Genomic DNA, 18,529 nt, shown 5'->3' on the forward strand with positions numbered 1-18,529 from the left:
GGGGATTTTTTTTCCTCTTCCATGAGTCTTCGTAGAATTGGGTTTTGCTATTTTGCATCATTAGCTGTCGGTTTGACCATGGATCTCGTTTGTTTGAAAAGTCGAAGCCATCGTCGTCGTTGCATTTTCTCGTTTCTGGGTGCAGGAATGTGACAGAGAATTAATTGAATCATTTGAATTTTAATTTGAAATTTAAATTAATTGAAATTGATTGCGGGCCATTGTGAGCGGGGATGTGGTGTTTTGCACCCTCGGGCCGTCCGTGTCCGTCTGAATGCTTCCGATTGTCTGTGCAACGATACTCCTATATAGGAGAGTTGTAGATTATTTGGAACCGTGACTCCATGCTTAGGGATGTTCTATAAAAATATATATATACAGTCTCAAGCACCAATGATGATTGTTCAGCAAATAACGGCGCGGCATTTTGACTAACTTCGAAAAAACGAAATAGGTACTTGCGAATGTTCAGCATTCGACAACGACAAGATTAAATATGGTCATAGATCACATGTAGATTGTATCTCCGGATATTGCAATTGGTTTTTTTTTTAATTATATTTTTCTCATTCTCATAAACCCTAAAATTGATGTTTAAATTCACGATCCGTTTGACGAAGCCAGAGAACAGCACTGGTTTGAGTTCCGTGGCAGCTTAGATGGGCTATCGGCGATTAGCATTCCTAGATGGGCGAAGCCTGCTCCAGTTCTCGTTTCAACTGAAATGCATAGTTTCTGCGATGCCTCGGAGAAGGCATATGGAGCCTGTATCTATATACGTACAGTTTCGACAGACGGAGTCGATTGCTGGCTGCAAAACCTAAGATGACCCCCGGCGATTCCAGAAGGCAGAAGCGCATCTCTTTACCACATCTTGAGCTCTCATCAGCCCTTCTCTCGAGTCATTTGTACAACAATACAATGTTCAAACAAGTACAGTGTTAATGAATTTTCAAAAAATAATGGAATGTTTGTACTCAGGCATGTGCTCTGATGGGTAACCATTAAGCATGACCAAACTGATGACTTCGAGGTGAACGAAGCTGATGTGAGAACCATGGCAACGCCATGTCTCGTACTGAAGGTTATCACCATCATGATGAGCTGTTTGGTATCGTTGATCAAGTTCGCCAACCTTTGGTTTCGTGAAACAGAAGACCTGTAGTAGGCATTCGAGTCGACAACGACAACATCCGAAAAGCTTTCGACGAACTCCAAACCTAAGATCCCTCAACATCATCGGTTGCATCTGGCAGTTTAATGGGTCGACCTTTCAACAAGGACCGGCATATGTTGGAGCCACTCTACAGTACGACTATGAAGTTCTCCAAATCGAAAATACTCTCACAGTAAGGTCGTCTTCAGTGTCTCGAGTCGAGTCAAGTACGAGACACTGAAGACGACCTTACTGTTGAAGTCGAAATACGTATCTGTCAAGGTACAATCAAGTGGTGGAATTAAATGGGAAGGTACTTTGATAAGTGAAGACATTCCACTAAAAACCTCAAAACAATTTTCTTAACTCTTCATAGTCTTCGTAACGCTCGGAGGCCTTTCCTTCTCGCTTTAATCACACCATCTAACCACCTTAGTGCCTTAGTGTCTTCGAGATGTAGGTAACGACGGCGTCAAGGGCGGTTTTGTTGAACTCGGGAAGGGTTGTGGGCGAGTTTCGTTAAAATTCGCGTCGAAATCCAGTCGGTGGCGTCGTAGTGCCAGTTTGGCGTTCGGTTCGGCCCAGGGGGTACCTCGGACAAAAATGCATAATGGCGGATTTTAATCAATTGGAATCGAAACTTGTTGATAGATTTTTGATTTACCGTCATCGGGGCTGACAATGGGTCTAGAATGGGTCATCGCTCTCACCGCCAAAATTTTGTCTTGAAAATAATATGCACGGCGATTAATGACTCAAATACTATTGAATCCTTCCTCCACAACCAGCACAGTGGATGGAGGGCTGAGGGGCAAAAAATCAAAAGAACATAAAGACGAATGAACAAATTTAAAAATCTTCTATGCAATATACCTGATTGAAACAAAATATTTAATGATATGTTGAGAATATGCTTCTGAACTGCTTCTGAACTAAAAGTTAGAGTCTACACGTTATGAAGCCACAGTTTGAGAGACATGAAGGACGAAAATCTCAGTTGCTCCGTTGCAAGAAGATTGGAAGCATCCTTCAACGCTTCTCAAAAGCCCCCTTAGAAGCAGGATCGGAGGACTCCTTTCAAGAGGTTTGGAAGGCTACTTTCAAAACGTTCGGAAACCTACTTTTGAAAGATTCCGAAACCTTTTGTCAGGAGGTTAGAAAGCCTACTTTCAATATGCTCGGAAACCTTTTTTCAAATGGTTCAGAAGCATCCGTTCAAGAGGTGCGAAAGCCCTCTTTTAAGAAGTCCGGAAGCCTCCTTTCAAAAGTTTCGGAATCCTCCTTTTAAGTGGTTCGTAAACCTTCTTTCAAGAGGTTGGGGAGCCTTCTTTCAGGAGGCCCAGAAGTCTTTCAAGAGGTTCGGAAACCTTCTTTGGGATGCTGTTAATCCTACTCTGAAGAGGCACGACAGCCTCCTTTCAAGAGACCCGGAAGCCTCCTCTCAAGAGGCCCAGAAGCCTCCTTTTGAGACGTTCGGAAACCTACTTTCAAGAGGTTAAGAAGCCTACTTTCAATATGCTCGGAAACCATTTTTCAAACCATGGTTCAGAAGCCTCCTTTCAAGAGACCTGGAAGCCTTCTTTCAAGAGGTGCGAAAGCCCTCTTTTAAGTAGTCCGGAAGCCTCCTTTCGAAAGGTTCGGAATCCTCCTTTTAAGAGGTTTGTAAACCTTCTTTCAAGAGCTTGGGAAGCCTACTTCCTACTACTAGGCTCGGAAGCCTCCTTTCAAGAGGCTTGGAAGCGCCCTTTCAAGAGGCTCGGAAGCGTCCTTTCAAGAGGCTCGGAAGCCTCCTTTCAAGAGGCTCGGAAGCCTCCTTTCAAGAGGTTTGTAAACTTTCTTTGTTACGTTTAAGTTTGTTAGCCACGATAAGTTTAAGAACCACTTCGCAAAGCTGTAAAAGTACGAACAAAAACATTGCAATTGGAATGCGAAAAACGCATCAACCGTCACTTCGAATGCACAGCAAGCCAACCCTGGTGAAAAAGCCTTTTCATAAAGCGGCGCGTCAGACGTCAAACCAAGACGCACACACACCACAGGAATAGCAGCACGAGAGAAAATAATCTCTTCCGGTGTCATTGCGGCGGTCTCGAAAGCAGAAGACGACCATACGTACCGTAGTGCCACAAATCAAAAATCTCCGAGACCAGTGCCGCGATCGTAAAGTTTCAGTGCGTGTTGCAACTCTCACGAACGAAAGGTATCCGTGCAGTCTGTGTCGCATGAACAGCCGGAAAACTGAAAAATAATCAGCGCCAAAAAACGTGAAATTCGCCTCGCCGTGAACAATCTCGCGGAGGAAAAGGTGTGCAGTGTTTCTCGCTTGTCAGCGCAACAGACGGATGATCATTGAACCATCCGGTAACGATTAGATCTTAGTGAGATCAACAATAAAAAGAGCCGATACATCCGGAAAAGCACGGCACGCGAGGTAAGAAAAAAGAAAGGAAATTAGATGGTTTTGTACCTAACCTAATTCTTCCCATGCAGACGAAAAAGGCGTGATATCGTCACTCACCTGAGTTTCGGAAAGGAGAATAATACCCAAAAGGCAGCTGTAATCGTTCGTCGGAAGCACGGAAGTTCGACGAACAGAAGGTAAATCCCTCCCTCGTCGAAAGCGACAAAGAATCTAATCTTTCGCAAATTCGCAGTGTCTGTCAGACGGAAAGCGGCGTTAAGAGCATCTCGGAACCAATTCACGGAGCCACGGAATCCGGGCAGCGCGAACAGAAACCCCACTGGCTGGGTAAGTTCTTTCGAAATGATTAAGAAGGCAATTATTTTGAGGGTGAACATACATCCACAGGGTTTTTATGCCGGATTTTGTTTTTGTGCCGGATCGAATTCGTCAGCCGTCGGTGCGCGATCGATGCTGTTTGGCTGGAGGAAAGGGGCGTGCTAGCCTCGACGAGGGGATCCAAGCCATCGGTGTGGCACGACTTTGAAACCGTCGAGTGGTGTATACTGGTGCAAGATTGGTGACTGTGGTGTACGGAAACATCGTCATCCCGACGAGAGGATCGACTGCCTCGGAGGTACCCCATCCAGCTACCCGGTCGTGCTGGACGGCCAGAGGGGTCCCCGGCAGAGGAGTACCGTCGGTGAGAACCTCGGGAACGGCATGCGAGAATCGCGGTGGCGAAATGACTGCCGTGCAGGTGAAGCGTAGGGGGACGCCCCGAAGCAACCGTGAGTAAGGAAGACAAATGTTAGTTTGTAAGAAAATGAAGATATAGAGAAAGGAGAAGAGAGAGATGCTTAGGAGGTAGGAAGGAAAGTGGGATCAATCCCCAAATATATGTATTAAATTGAAGATTTGTGGTTTTGCTGTTTTGTTGGTGCTTTAGCCCTCAGTCTTAGTTTCTTTTGTCCGTTTTGGTAGTTCTGCTCTACCCGCTACCGGAAGCTCGCAATATCTTTCAAGAGGTTGCGAAGCCTACTTCCTACTACTAGGCTCGGAAGCGCCCTTTCAAAAGGCTCAGGCGTCCTTTCAAGAGGCTCGGAAGCGTCCTTTCAAGAGGCTCAGGAAGCCTCCTTTCAAGAGGCTCAGAAGCCTCCTTTCAAGAGGCTCGGAAGCCTCCTTTCAAGGGCCTGGAAGCCTCCTTTCAAGAGGCTCAAGCCTCCTTTCAAGAGGCCTCAGAAGCCTCCTTTCAAGAGGCCCAAGCCTCCTTCAAGAGGCTCAGAAGCCTCCTTTCAAGAGGCCTGGAAACCTCCTTTCAAGAGGCTCGGAAGCCTCCTTTCAAGAGTCTCAGAGCCTCCTTTCAAGAGGCTCTGGAAGCCTCCTTTCAAGAGGCCTGGAAGCCTCCTTTCAAGAGGCTCAGAAGCCTCCTTTCAAGAGGCTCGAAGCCTCCTTTCAAGAGGCTCAGAAGCCTCCTTTCAAGAGGCCTGGAAGCCTCCTTTCAAGAGGCCTGAAGCCTCCTTTCAAGAGGCTCAGGCCTCCTTTCAAGAGGCCTCAAAGCCTCCTTCAAGAGGCCTCCCCTTCAAGAGGCCTGGAAGCCTCCTTTCAAGAGGCCTCAAGCCTTCTTTCAAGAGGCTCAGAGCCTCCTTTCAAGAGGCTCGGAAGCCTCCTTTCAAGAGGCTCGGAAGCCTCCTTTCAAAAGGCTCGGAAGCCTCCTTTCAAGAGGCTCGGAAGCATCCTTTCAAGAGGCTCGGAAGCCTCCTTTCAAGAGACTCGGAAGCCTCCTTTCAAGAGGCTCGCTCGCTACTGCTGTCTTTTTTGTGATGTGCTGTTCTTGATCCACTCCTTGGTATTCTGAAGGCACGCGCATTTCATCAGAATCGTATGACTGCGACTGTCGTCTCGTGCTACTCCATTATTGTCAGCTTACGTCCTTCCTCGTTCCGGAAAAGTCGAGTCAATGTGACCTCCTAGAAAGCGGTGAACGGACTATTTTATCAAAGAGGTAGGCGAGGGAAGGAGTTTCTCATCGACTCCTTGAGGACATGGTACCATCATGTCTGGCATCTGATTACTATAATTTTAACAGAAAAGCACAAGTACTCCGATTCATTACGGATGGATCATATATGACCCAAGACAAAAATCAGCTGTCAAAAATCGGTTTTAAGAGATAGAACCTTACTTTCTTCAGCAAAAATGTTCAAAATTGACTGTTTGTGATTGAATCCTCCGCCTGTTCTGCGGTGTAACAGATTTATTCAAATATCTGCAAACAGTCCTTGAATTCAGATCCTCATATTCAATTCGATCAACATGAAGATCTTCGATGATGATTTTACCGCCAAAAAATTTGTATGGTGAAGAACATCTATTAGGATCCGTAAAGTACGTCACGCAAAAAAAAACACTTTCAAAACATCACACCTTTTGTATTGATCCTCTAGAATTTTTTATTAATCGTCACGCTGCTTAGACCCCCCATCACCCGACCCCGTGAGGATGTGACGTACTTTATGAATGGCCACCTAACACAAATTTCATCAAAAATAGAAACATTTCTTAAAAAAACAGTCACCCGTTACCAGAACATCTACCAAATATTTTATCGATGAAGAAGATGGTTTAGAGTACCATAGCTATGGTAGTGTGATGATGTCTCATGGGTTTTCTTCAACCAGCACACAAGCTCAGTGACCTATGAATCACTCTGTTGGTCTTGTAGACCCCCCAGATCTGAATTCAAGAATGGTTTGGACTTTGCAGTACCGTAGATATGGAAATGTTGTATTTTTTATGTTGTATATAGTAGTGCAATAATGTCCCGTGGGGCTTCCCCAACTAACATACAAGCTCGGGACCCCATGAATCACTCTGTTGGCCTTGAAGACCTCCAATATCTGAACTCAAGAATGATTTGGAGTACCGCAGGTATTTTAAAAATGTTGTGATTTGTAAATACTGGTGTAATGATGTCCGGAACGTATGAACCACTCTGTTGATCCTGTACCGTTGATGCTCTGGTATCACTGCGATTTGATGAAAATAGTTTAATTATGTCTCAAGCAGTGTTGGTAAAAACTCAAAATCTCAAAACTCATGGATGATTCAAATCAAGCGTGAGTTGAAACGCACCCAACTCAGCACCTAAAAACTCATGGATGAGTTGAATCATCCATTTGAATCATCGTAGGTTTTCTTTTGTTCTCCTTCGTTAAAAACAGTGAAATTTGTTTGTCGCATAAAATATTAGACACTCTTTTATGTATATGCAATAAATTGCCCCCAAATTGATTTCAAATACGTTTTGAAACCAAAATGATTTTTTAGCAAATGAGTGAAATGATGCGTTTTAGCATGAAAAATTCATGCGTGATGCATTCCTTCAAAATCGCAGACGATTTCTTTCGCACGGGAGCGTTCGTTGATTGAGATTTATGAGTGATTTTACCAACACTGGTCTCAAGTAGCATTGCCAACTTCAAATTTAAACTGAGACCCTGTAAAACGCTTTGTTTATTATGTAGATCCTCAAGATCTGAACTCAAGGAAGATTTGAATCAATAAATGCAAAAAATCCACGGAATTCAAATTAATTACTAGTTTTGTTGCTGGAGCGAAAGCTTCAAAATGTCGTATCTAATAATTTATAGATTTCGAGTTGTGCCAGTATTGTACGCAGATATTTATGTCAATTTTTAAATAATGCATCGATGGGATAGGTGGGATAGGTGCAGACACCCCTATCGGGATTCTCTGAGTGAGAACGAGCGAGATGCTGGTGCCAGGCTGCCACCATTCTCGATTTGCATTTTGCTGTCCCCTCTTGTTTTGCAAAGCGCATATGTCACGCGAATAATTTCCCCAGACTGGGGGATCTTTGAACGGTCGTCGTCGCCGGTGCCGCAGACAGTTGCCTACGGACTGAACGCAACATCAGAGCTCAAACGGTTGGTATTTCAATCCCATCAGGACCCTCGAAGCAGGTGTATTATATGCAAGACCGAGGAGCCAGCGATCGAACGAGCGATGAAAAGTTCATCAAATGAATGACTATTGTGCGGGTCTTGTGTTGATGTTTGGTGCCCCAGCTCTTTGTCGGTCGTTTGTTGTGTTTTCGATTGTGGGAGGGGGTGGAAAGCGCAGTTGGTACGCATTTTGAAGTGCCCACTGCGTCTGACGACGATGACGGCCCGACTCGACGACGCGACGGAGCGATTGTCGATGGTATCGTGTTTGTTGTCAGTTTTCAAATTGAATATTATGAAATGGGGGTGTGACTGTTTCGAGAATCTTGGAATTTGAAATTCTTGAACGAATTTTGTCGATATTTATTAAGTACAAGATTATTTAAATGATTGAAATTGATGTTTGTTTGTGTCGTTTATTCAGGATTAGCACTTAGTTATCACCAGATTCAGATATAATGAGATTCAAATTCCATAAACATCATTCAGGGAAGCGGAAGGAATCGAATATATTTATTTCAATACAGCCCTTCTTTCGCACACCAATGTACCCACTTTGCTCCAAAATCCTATCTGGGCCAGGATTTACTCTAAAGAGGTCAGCACTAGATTGAATTTTCTTTTTCATCCTGACCCAATTCGGAGATATTTTCGCGAGCATGAAAGAAGCATCATCATCATCATCGCCATCGTACAAAGCCATTTACAGTCGCCCACCCATTTTCCATCGATATTTTCCCTTTTTTTTCACACTGCGAAGAAAATTGCAAACTGTGAAACGAAGCAAACTGCGGAATTCTACACAGAGCGCTACTAGCACACCCACTCGGAAATCCTTTCCGAAATTTGTTTGCGTGACGCAATCGGTGACGCTGCATGGCGCTTTCCGCTCCCTGCTTTTTTTTGCTTGAAGGGCAGTTTTTTTTCGGAACTTGAACATTCAAAAACATTTCAATCAGCATAACCCCGCTGTACCCCGCTGGTACTGAACATAGTTGCTGACGATTCGTTAGCGGCCACAGCACGGATTTAGGTGGAGAACAGACCAAATTTGCCAGCGATTTCCCGGTGGCGTAGTTAATGAGCTTCAAATTACCGCAATTTCGGTAATTGGTATTGGTATTTTTGTAATAGTGGGATTGGGTAGTGGGCTCGAGATTCACTTTCGTTATGCCTGAGGTGTCTGAGAAAAAAATTGCATTTACGAGACGAATCAATGGAATGAGCAGATGTCTACATCGTACGTCAATTTTAATCAATTCCTAGTGATTTCGGAATCCGATTTTTGATTAACATGAATTTCCAGAGAAAATTTAGAAGAAACATTTGCGACAATTTAAAGAAGAGTTTTCCGTGGAAATTCAATCTCCGATTGCTTTAATTGGGTATTTTTGAGGAATTCGTCTTACACTACTGTTGAATAATTTCAAGCTTCCTAGAGGTCTACTAGAAAAATGTGCCTTCGACAAATTTTTGGTTCGTAGCTATGGAATTAGTTTCAGTTTCATTAAACACTTCAATTCATCCCTCATCGACTTCATTTTCACAATCTTTTCCTATTGTGGTAAAGTGTGAACGTACTCCAACCATCGTGCGGGGTTTCTTTGACACTTTTTTTCGGATTCTTCAACTTTGAGTTGCTGTATCAGCTGTAAGGGTTATACGATTTCAGTAATTTTTGTATATATTTAATATGGACATGCAAAAACATTACCGCGATTGAATGAAAAATAAAAATATTTTTCATATATCAAATATTTATTCAATGAATTAGTTCTGCAAAGTATGCATTTTATTCACTTAATTCCCAATTTTGGGTGCTTGCGCAGATGATAGATAATACAGATGTAAATCAAAGGCTTGATTTATGGATATCAAAAACAACGTTTACCAAGTAAAAGTTTCAGCAACTGAAAAAAGCTTGAGATTTGCCCATGAAGATTTTTCTTGTTTTTATAAGCAGTGGTAATCTGATTTTATGGAGGGTCCATCCAAAATGGCAAAAAAATGTATTTTATCAAAATGTTGAAGTCATGATATGTTTATGAACAGCATTTGTGTTTCAAAATATTAAAAAACTTAAGTGTACAAAGTAGCCCAACGTTTCAAAAGAAGCCCCGCACGACGGTAATTCGCTCTTGATAATTGGAATTATCGTTCAAATGCATCTAAGAAAATCTGAGGTATCATATAGTTATGGTACTGTGAGCAAGGTTCAGGTTGATAAATTGACCGGTACAAATAAAATAAATAAAACATAAACGGTACAATGGACTCATTTTATCCTGTGTTATGTCAGTAGTGAACTGATCCGATTTGGCAGATGTCAACACCAGGAGAAGGAGACGGGTGCGCCTTCCAATGTCAGTGGTAAGCGTAAAGACAGAGGCGAGGCGATTATCGTCAGTACTGACGACAAGAGCTACGCCGAAGTCTTGAAGGCCATGAGAGTTAATGACAAACTCGCTGGCCTAGGAGAGGATGTCAACTGCATCCGAAGGACGCGGAGAGGCGAGATGATTCTCGTCTTGAAGCGGGATGCTGCTCAGAAGAGTACTGAGTACAAAAAGTTGACGGAGGAAGTCCTGGGCGATGGGGTTCAAGTAAGAGCCCTATGTCCAGTTTCGAACATCCAGTGCAAGGGCCTGGATGAAGTAACCGAGGCTAGAGACCTGGTCAACGCACTGAGAGATCAGTGCAATGTCGAGATCCAGGAATCTACGGTTCGGTTACGCAAAACTTCGCGGAATGCAGGTTGCCTCATTCCAAGTACCTCAGGCTGAGGCCAAAAAGGTAATGGATAAGGCTAAACTGAAAGTGGGTTGGTCGGTATGTCCGCTAAGTATAAGCCAACCGCTTCAGACCTGTTTCAGGTGTCTTGGCAACGGTCATAAGTCTTATGACTGTAAAGGACCTGATCGCAGTAAGCTATGCCGTAGGTGTGGAGCTGAAGGCCACCAAGCTCGCACCTGTCAGGCTGCACCAAGGTGTCTGATCTGTCCCCCGGTACAGACAACAGACACCTCACCGGTGTCCAGGCTTGTCCGGCCTCTAGAAGGATCCAGACACGCAGGTAACACAGCTGCAAGGCGGCTCAATTGCTGCTACAACAGTCGGTTACTGAGTGTAAAGCTGATGTAGCTTTGCTGTCCGATCCATACCGCATCCCTGCCGGTAACGGTAGTTGGATTGCGGATAAGTCTCAGATGGTGGCCATCTGGACTTGCGGGCGATATCCCATCCAGGAGATAGTATCATCACCTGATGATGAGGGTTTCGTTATAGCAAAGGTAAACGGTGTTTACTTTTGTAGCTGCTACTGTCCTACTGCTACTCCACCTGGGAGGAGTATAGTGCAGTTTACTAGGGTAGTAGATATTCTTGCAGCAAAACTAACTGGCTTAAAACCGTTAGTTGTAGCAGCCGACTTCAATGCGTGGGCAGTGGACTGGGGATCCCGGTCCACAAACGCCAGAGGTCATACCCTGCTAGAGTCGCTAGCGGTATTGAACTGCTGAATGAAGGCCAAGTGCCAACGTTCAGGGGACCGAACGGTGATTCATGCATCGATGTGACGTTCTGCAGCGCGGGATGGACGGTGGAGCCAGAATGGGAGGTTCATGAGGGGCATACCTCCAGCGATCATCAGGAAATTCGTTTTATGATCCGGTATACCCCCGTAGCAACCACAAGGCGGATCGGCAAAGCCGATCTAGGATGGCGCACCTCGCAGTTCAACCCAGAACTCTTGGAGGAATCACTACGATGGGAGACGCGAACAACGGGATTAAGTGGCGACGAGTTAATCGATGTACTAACCCGTGCATGCGATGTGACGATGCCTAGGAGGACCAAACCTCCCGGAAACCGGCAACCTGTGTACTGGTGGACTGACACAATTGCAGACCTTCGTAGAACCTGTCTTCGAGCAAAGAGAAGGCTGCGACGTGCCAGAACAGACGCTGATAAGGTCGAGAGACGCAGGGTGTTCCAGACAGCGAGCAGAGCTCTGAACTACGAGATCAAATGTAGTAAGAGAGCCTGCTTCGAGCGGCTGTGCAGGATGGCAAACGACAATCCATGGGGAGATGCATACAGGATGGTGATGGCTAGGACCAATACCACGCCACCTGAGAAATCTCCGGGATGTTGGCCAAAATAGTCGACGGGTTGTTTCCGAGGCATGAATCATCGAACTGGCCCGCTACACCGTACGAGTCAGTTGACGTGGTACCGCTAGTGACTAACGAAGAGCTTATCGTAGCCGCAAGAAAACTTAAGCTCAATAAGGCGCCAGGCCCGGATGGTATTCCAAACCTGGCCCTTAAACACGCCATTCTTGCCAATCCAGATATGTTCAGGAGCTGCCTCCAGAGATGCATGGACGAAGGAAACTTCCCAGATCGATGGAAACGGCAGAAATTGGTGCTATTACCGAAGCCTGGCAAACAGCCGGGGGATCCTTCGGCATACAGACCAATTTGCCTACTCGACACAGCTGGAAAGCTGCTAGAGAGGGTCATTCTGAATAGATTGTCGGCTTATACAGAGTGTGCTGGTGGCTTATCTAGCAACCATTATGGAATCTATGACAAAAGGTCGAAAGACAAAAGGTCGAAGGGACAAAAGGTCGAAAGACAAAAGGTCGAAATGACAAAAGGTCGAAAGGACAAAAAGTCGAAAAGACAAAACGTCGAAAGGGACAGAAGGTCGAAAGGACAAAAGGTCGAAAGGGACAAAAGGTCGAAAGAGACAAAAGGTCGAAAGGGACAAAAGGTCGAAAAGTACAAAAAGTCGAAAAGAACAAAAGATCGATCAAGAACAAGATGATAACAAGTTGAGTGTATTCCAAAGGAATTTGTGATGCATTTCAACTTCAAGCGGAAGTAATACACTTATCTCATCAATCAAAGTTGAAGAATGAGCAATTTTCAAAGAAGGAGTAATTACTATGAATATGAAACAATATTATGAATATCTAGATAGTTCTGTTAGAGATAAAAAGATTATTGATTTAAGAAATAAATTAAACTTGTTTTGTGCGAGATTGATTCTGTCTGTCTTGGTTTCTTGTCTATTTTGGCCATTTGTCCCTTTCGAACTTTTGTTCTTTTCGACCTTTTGTCTCTTTCGACCTTTTGTCACGTTCGACGTTTTGTTCTATCGTTAGCGTTAGCGTTGTTACGGTATACTTCGTAGATTGGACACTAGTGATACTCATGTTTCTTATGGAATCCTTATCCAGATTGCTATCGGAAATCAAGGTGGGGAATTACCCTTGATTCCAATCTAAGACAAAAATGGCATAAGCATGAGGATTACTACTCCCGGCCACGCCCATCTTTACCGTAACTAGGGATAGGAAAGGAAATGTTGATGTAGAACTTACTTAACGAGAGGCCCCCGACTTGGCGACGCCCTCATAAGTTTTACGGAGTTGGTGGTTGGGTAGGGTAAGGTAGGTCATGGAGGTTTGCCTCAAGCTGGCTATTCGACCCACAGACTATCTGTTTTTATTTAAACTCTTGCCAGCCAGCTGTCGAAAGAGTATGCTAATATCGATTTTATTTACAGTTTATTCTTTAAATAATTTACAGGCGATTTCTTAACCTCAATCTATCAACAACTATCCGTTGAACAAATCTAAATTTACCAAATTTGTACTTTCTGCTCAGTGAGCAAAACGATTCTTCTAGGTTCATTGAATACAAAAATCAAACCATGCCTTTCAAAGATAATTATAATAAACATTTTACAAAGTTTTATTTGAAGTATTTTCGCGATTTTTGATATAAAATTCAATAGCTCTGTGACGTAAACGGCCTAAATGCACCACCAAAAAAAAAATGCATTGATACTTCGGCGGTACACTAATCGAAGAAAACTGACGAAAAACTACTCAGAAGAATGCTAAGGACTCCCTACAAACTTCTTTGATTCTACTGGAACCATTCGGTTAAATTCACGAAAATGTTTAAAATAAAACTAAAATGAAGGACACGCCAAGTTTAAATGAAATCACAGAATCATGATTCAAAATGTTTTTCAATGTAAGCAAAAAACTACATTACAGTGCTTACAGGTACAGAAGAATGACGTGATTTAATTTCGGAAATCCAAGAAAACATTGTTACGGTGGCCAGGTTCAATTGAACTTAAGTTGTTTGAACAAACAAATCTCTGAACCATGCCGAACCCTTCTCAGTTCATATCTATTGAAGCTCCAAATGAATATTTAGCCGCATGTGTCTAAGTGCCTACCGAACTATAGTGAAATTACTAAGTGATGATATGGCGGGTAAACCTTATCTAAATTTAACATCTATGCAACTTTTTTGATATGAGAATAATTCTAACAGTGCCTGAAACCAACAGCTTCAATGAATGAAGATCAATTCTTTTTCCATGAAAGTTGTTGGTTTAGATCACTTTCACAGTATATGGGCAATATCATTGCGAAAATAGCAATAGCGATAAGTTGGAAAGCGCTCACCGAAATCCAGTTGATGCTTTTGTCCAGTTAATCGATGGATAATCTCCCAATCTTCTCTTCTAGTGCTTGTTCCAGATTCCGACTAGTGCATGCCTGTTCCAGCTCTCTCCTGCACAGACAAGTGTAACCTTTAACACTAAACATTGCTTCCTAGGCTGACTACATTGGCGAGGGCGACTCGCACATCCGGTCCTTTACGATTTTTAGCAAGTTCTTCTTGTGCTGCCTAGGCGCAACGCCGGTAAGGATTACTTAGTTGTTGTTGGTTCTTAGTTGCTTTTTTTGGTTGTTGATTCCGCCAATTTCGGTGCCGTTTAGGCATAGACATTGAAGAGATTTCTGGTCGTGTTTTGCTTTGCAGAATCGTGGTGTTTCTTTGTTCAGGAAAAAAACATCATTTTAAATTCAGAAAACACAATAATTAATATATATAATATATATAATATATATAATAATAAACACGTTTTGTTCTATCGACCATTTTTCTCTTTTGACCTTTTGTTCTTTTCGACGTTTTGTCTCTTTCGACCTTTTGTCACATTCGACGTTTTGTCCTTTCGACCTTTTGTCCTTTTCGACCATTAGTCCCTTCGACCTTTTGTCTTTCGACATTTTGTCTTTCGACCTTTTGTCCTTTCGACCTTTTGTCTTTCGACCTTTTGTCACTAACCCACCAGTATGGCTTCCGTAAGGGCCGTTCTACCATCGAAGCAATTCGAGCGGTAACGGATACGGCCAAGATAGCGAGAGGTTTAAACAGAAGAGGTATTAGGTACTGCGCGTTGATTACACTTGATGTAAAAAACGCGTTTAACAATGCTAGCTGGGCAGCAATTGCTGACTCCCTGCACCGATTGAGAGTTCCGGATTACCTGTGCAGGATACTGAAAAGCTATTTTCAGAATAGGGTGCTGTTATACGACACTGATGCTGGTCAAAAGTCGATCGTAGTGTCCGCGGGTGTTCCACAGGGATCGATCCTTGGACCGGTTCTGTGGAATATTATGTACGATGGAGTATTACGCCTAAGTCTCCCGGCCGGTGTGAAAATAGAAGGCTTCGCGGATGACGTAATGCTGAGGTAACAGGAGACACTCTCGACGAAGTCGAACTGAAGGCTTCATACGCGATTGGCAGAGTGGAGGAATGGCTCAACTCGAGGCAGTTGTCCCTTGCACATCACAAGACGGAAGTCGTGGTAGTGCATAACCGTCATGGGTTGCAACAGGCGAGAATAAGAGTAGGGACCTGCACAGTTAACTCCGTGAGGTCTCTCAAGCATCTGGGCGTGATGATCGATGATAAGCTCAATTTTACGAGCCACGTCGATTATGCATGTCAGCGGGCTTCATTGGCGATAAAATCTTTATCACGAATGATGTCCAACAGATCGGCGGTGCATAGTCAAGTGCGTAGGCTGATAGCTGGCGTAGCATTGTCTATCATCCGTTATGGCGTGCCGGCATGGGCCGTAGCACTAAAAGCCGAGTACAATGTAAACAAATTGATCAGAGTACACCGGCTGATGTGTTTACGTGTCGCGAGCGCATATCGCACCATATCATATGAGGCGGTGTGCGTTATAGCTGGAATGATGCCGATCGACATACTCTTAGAGGAGGATGTGGAGTGCTACAACGAAAGGGACTCGGTGCAAGTGCGACGTATCAAGAGAGCAGCTTCGTTGCTTAAATGGCAAAGAGCATGGGACACCGCAGTCAAAGGTCGTTGGACCCACAGACTGATTCCAGATGTGTCCAACTGGGTTGATAGGAAGCATGGTCAAGTCAACTTCCACCTAACACAGGTGTTGTCTGAACATGGCTGCTTTAAGAAATTCCTACACAGGTTTGGCTTCGCAGATTCTGCGGAGTGTCCTGAATGTGTAGGTGAGGTAGAATCGGCAGAGCATGTGATGTTCGCATGCCCGCGATTCGAGATAGAACGTAATGCCATGCTGCTTATTAGTGGTATGGATACAACCCCAACCTCGTCGAGAGGATGTGCCGGGAGGAAGCTATATGGAATGCGGTGAACACGGCATCTCGACAGATTATGTCGAAACTGCAGCGGTGGTGGCGTCTTGAACAAAACCAACGTGTGCAGTAAGGGCACCTGTGATGCAGTGAACACTTTGCTCATCCCGACAACCAACATGTCGTGGGTGGGCTGCGGGGACCTCAGTATGTAGATATAGAGGTCATTGCGGTTCACGCGCGGTGGTTGTTGTCAGGTGCTCGTCTCCAACGTGAGATTATGATACGGACCGTTAGGTTACTATCATAGCTTGCGATCGACAGGTGGTGAGGTAGCCACCCTTGAAGTCGATGTTGTGTGTATTGACGTCAAGTGCGTTAGCATAGGCGTGAGCGTTCTCAATAGTCCCCCCCTGATGTATTGCTTAATTGCGGGCCGGGGGTACGGACTGGCGAAAGGGTTTTGGTTTTAGTGGGTCGGGTAAGAGTTACATGACATACCCATCCCCACACTACCTGAGTACCTCCTCAGGTGTCTGGTTGCAGATTTCCGTTTACCCTTGCTCAAGAAAAAAAAAAAAAAAAAAAAAAAAGATGTCAACACCATTCATCTTTGCTGGCTCAGTGGAAGCTAAATATCTTTCGCCCGTTTTAGTAGAAACAAAAAGTTGCATCACCAGATTTAAGGATGTGTACCTCCATGTACCTCCCGACTTTGTAACAAGAGTTCTGAGTTGCTCGCACATTTTTTGCTGAATTTCACGGTTTGATCAAATTACCATCGTGTGACAGGCAGTCATTATCAGTAACACTGGATAACTCGAATTTTGAGTAGGTCACGCTTAGCGTGTACTTTATTGAATCGATTCTTCGCCTTCACTATGATCTGGATCTCTTCTCATTGTTCAATTTTGAGCAATGATAAAAAGAACTCCATAGATGAAGTAGACACTATTAAAGATTACAAACAAGACCTTAGGACGAAAGAATGGAAAGATTCGTTTTATAGCTAATCCTCCAGATTACGAGCATTTACGAGGCATTTGACGTGATACCATATGAAATGAAAACAAGCTGAGTGAACTTTGACATCAAGATACTCTTGATCATGTCTGGATAAGCTATTTTTATTTCAAAAAGCTATTTTAAGCTATTTTTATTTCAAAAATGCTGAATAATTTCATACTTATAATTTTAGTTGCCTATAAATAATAAGTATATACACCAAGTTTTTGTTTTTCAAGTTACAAAAAATTCTGATATCTCAACGAAATAAATTTAGTTTGCAATATTTTCAAAATACAGATACTGGTCAATAGTTAGAGTAATGTAATTGACATGTAAATACTATATCAAGGAAAATAACATATAGAAAAATCTGATCCTCTGTGGAAATCTGGCAGAAAATTTTGTTTTACCTTTTTACCTTTTTTACAGTGCTACCTTTTCTTGATGTTCGTAATGAATTGCAGTACAGTTTAGGAACTTACCTGAAAATAAACAAGAAGAAATGTCGAAATATTAGTATGCACATATGAAATCTTAATGGATATGAACAAAAAAACTAAAAGTTTAAAATTCGGGGCAACTTTCTCATCATCAGCCTATTCGAATTTGATTTTTAAAAGCATGAGCAGATGACCGTGCATTTCGTACTTGCTACCCAGTGATCGACCAGAACAATCGCAATTGCACAGGGAACCAATGGATGGAAACATGGGACTTGCTCTCCAACCTCAATGTGCACAGTCCGAGAGCTCTAGTATTTTGGATGATCAATAACAGCGCTGGCTACGTCCTCATGGTCATCGGGGATGGGAAAGAATTGATGATGCAGTTACTCGCCCACTGCAAGCCGAGAACACCTCTGCACTCGTAACGAGTTCCTGCGGAATTTTATTGGAATCTGGGGGTTAGGTTTTTTATGGCAGAGGTTCGTCTTGGTTAACGGGTTGCCAATGTGATAGTAATGAAAGGGAGGTGTATTCTAATTGGATGCCGAAACGAGCTTTTTCTCTCATTTTGAATTCTAATAGTTATCTGTTAGAACTAATCAAGTTGTTGGTTTAGGAAACGGTACGAAAGCCCAGTTCTGGTGATTGCTAGAACATGAAAAATATATGGAAAGATACAAAGTAGGAAGTATGGAACGGGCCTGTGATTGAACCCACGACCTCCTGCGTATGAGGCAGAAGTGGTAGCCATATGACCACCAAGCCCGTTGCTTTCACAAAGTTTTCGAATTGGATTTTCAAGTTACCAAACCACTGATTAGTACAATTCGTTCGAAGATCGACAATGATTGTTTTTTTTTTATTTGAATCCACTCACTACGGAGTGTCCACTCGATTTTCTTCACAATCACAAGGGCTGTGGTCACAGATTGTTCCGAGAACATTGAGGATCGTAGTCACAGTGCGAAGATCGCCGTCACAGCCTTCACCTCTCGTTTTTGGTGACACGGGAACGACTAAAATAAAAAATCCTCCTGAAAAATTCGAAATTTTCCATAAATAAATAGGAAATTGCCAATCA

The 18,529-nt window shown here is 43.4% G+C and overlaps 1 protein-coding gene and 1 long non-coding RNA gene across 5 annotated transcripts in view; one reads left to right on the top strand and one right to left on the bottom strand.

Annotated features, from left to right (window-relative positions):
• Positions 1-18,529, bottom strand: part of LOC134209409 (zwei Ig domain protein zig-8) — a 969,833-nt gene that overhangs the window by 716,061 nt on the left and 235,243 nt on the right. The gene's annotated exons all lie outside the window — the stretch shown is intronic.
• On the top strand, positions 3,253-3,916 carry LOC134214595 (uncharacterized). Its single transcript, XR_009979844.1, has 3 exons — positions 3,253-3,587; positions 3,647-3,754; positions 3,811-3,916. It is a non-coding gene; the product is annotated as an uncharacterized LOC134214595 (long non-coding RNA).

Source organism: Armigeres subalbatus, chromosome 2, assembly GCF_024139115.2.
Source record: "Armigeres subalbatus isolate Guangzhou_Male chromosome 2, GZ_Asu_2, whole genome shotgun sequence".
Classification (NCBI taxonomy): Eukaryota; Metazoa; Arthropoda; class Insecta; order Diptera; family Culicidae; genus Armigeres; species Armigeres subalbatus.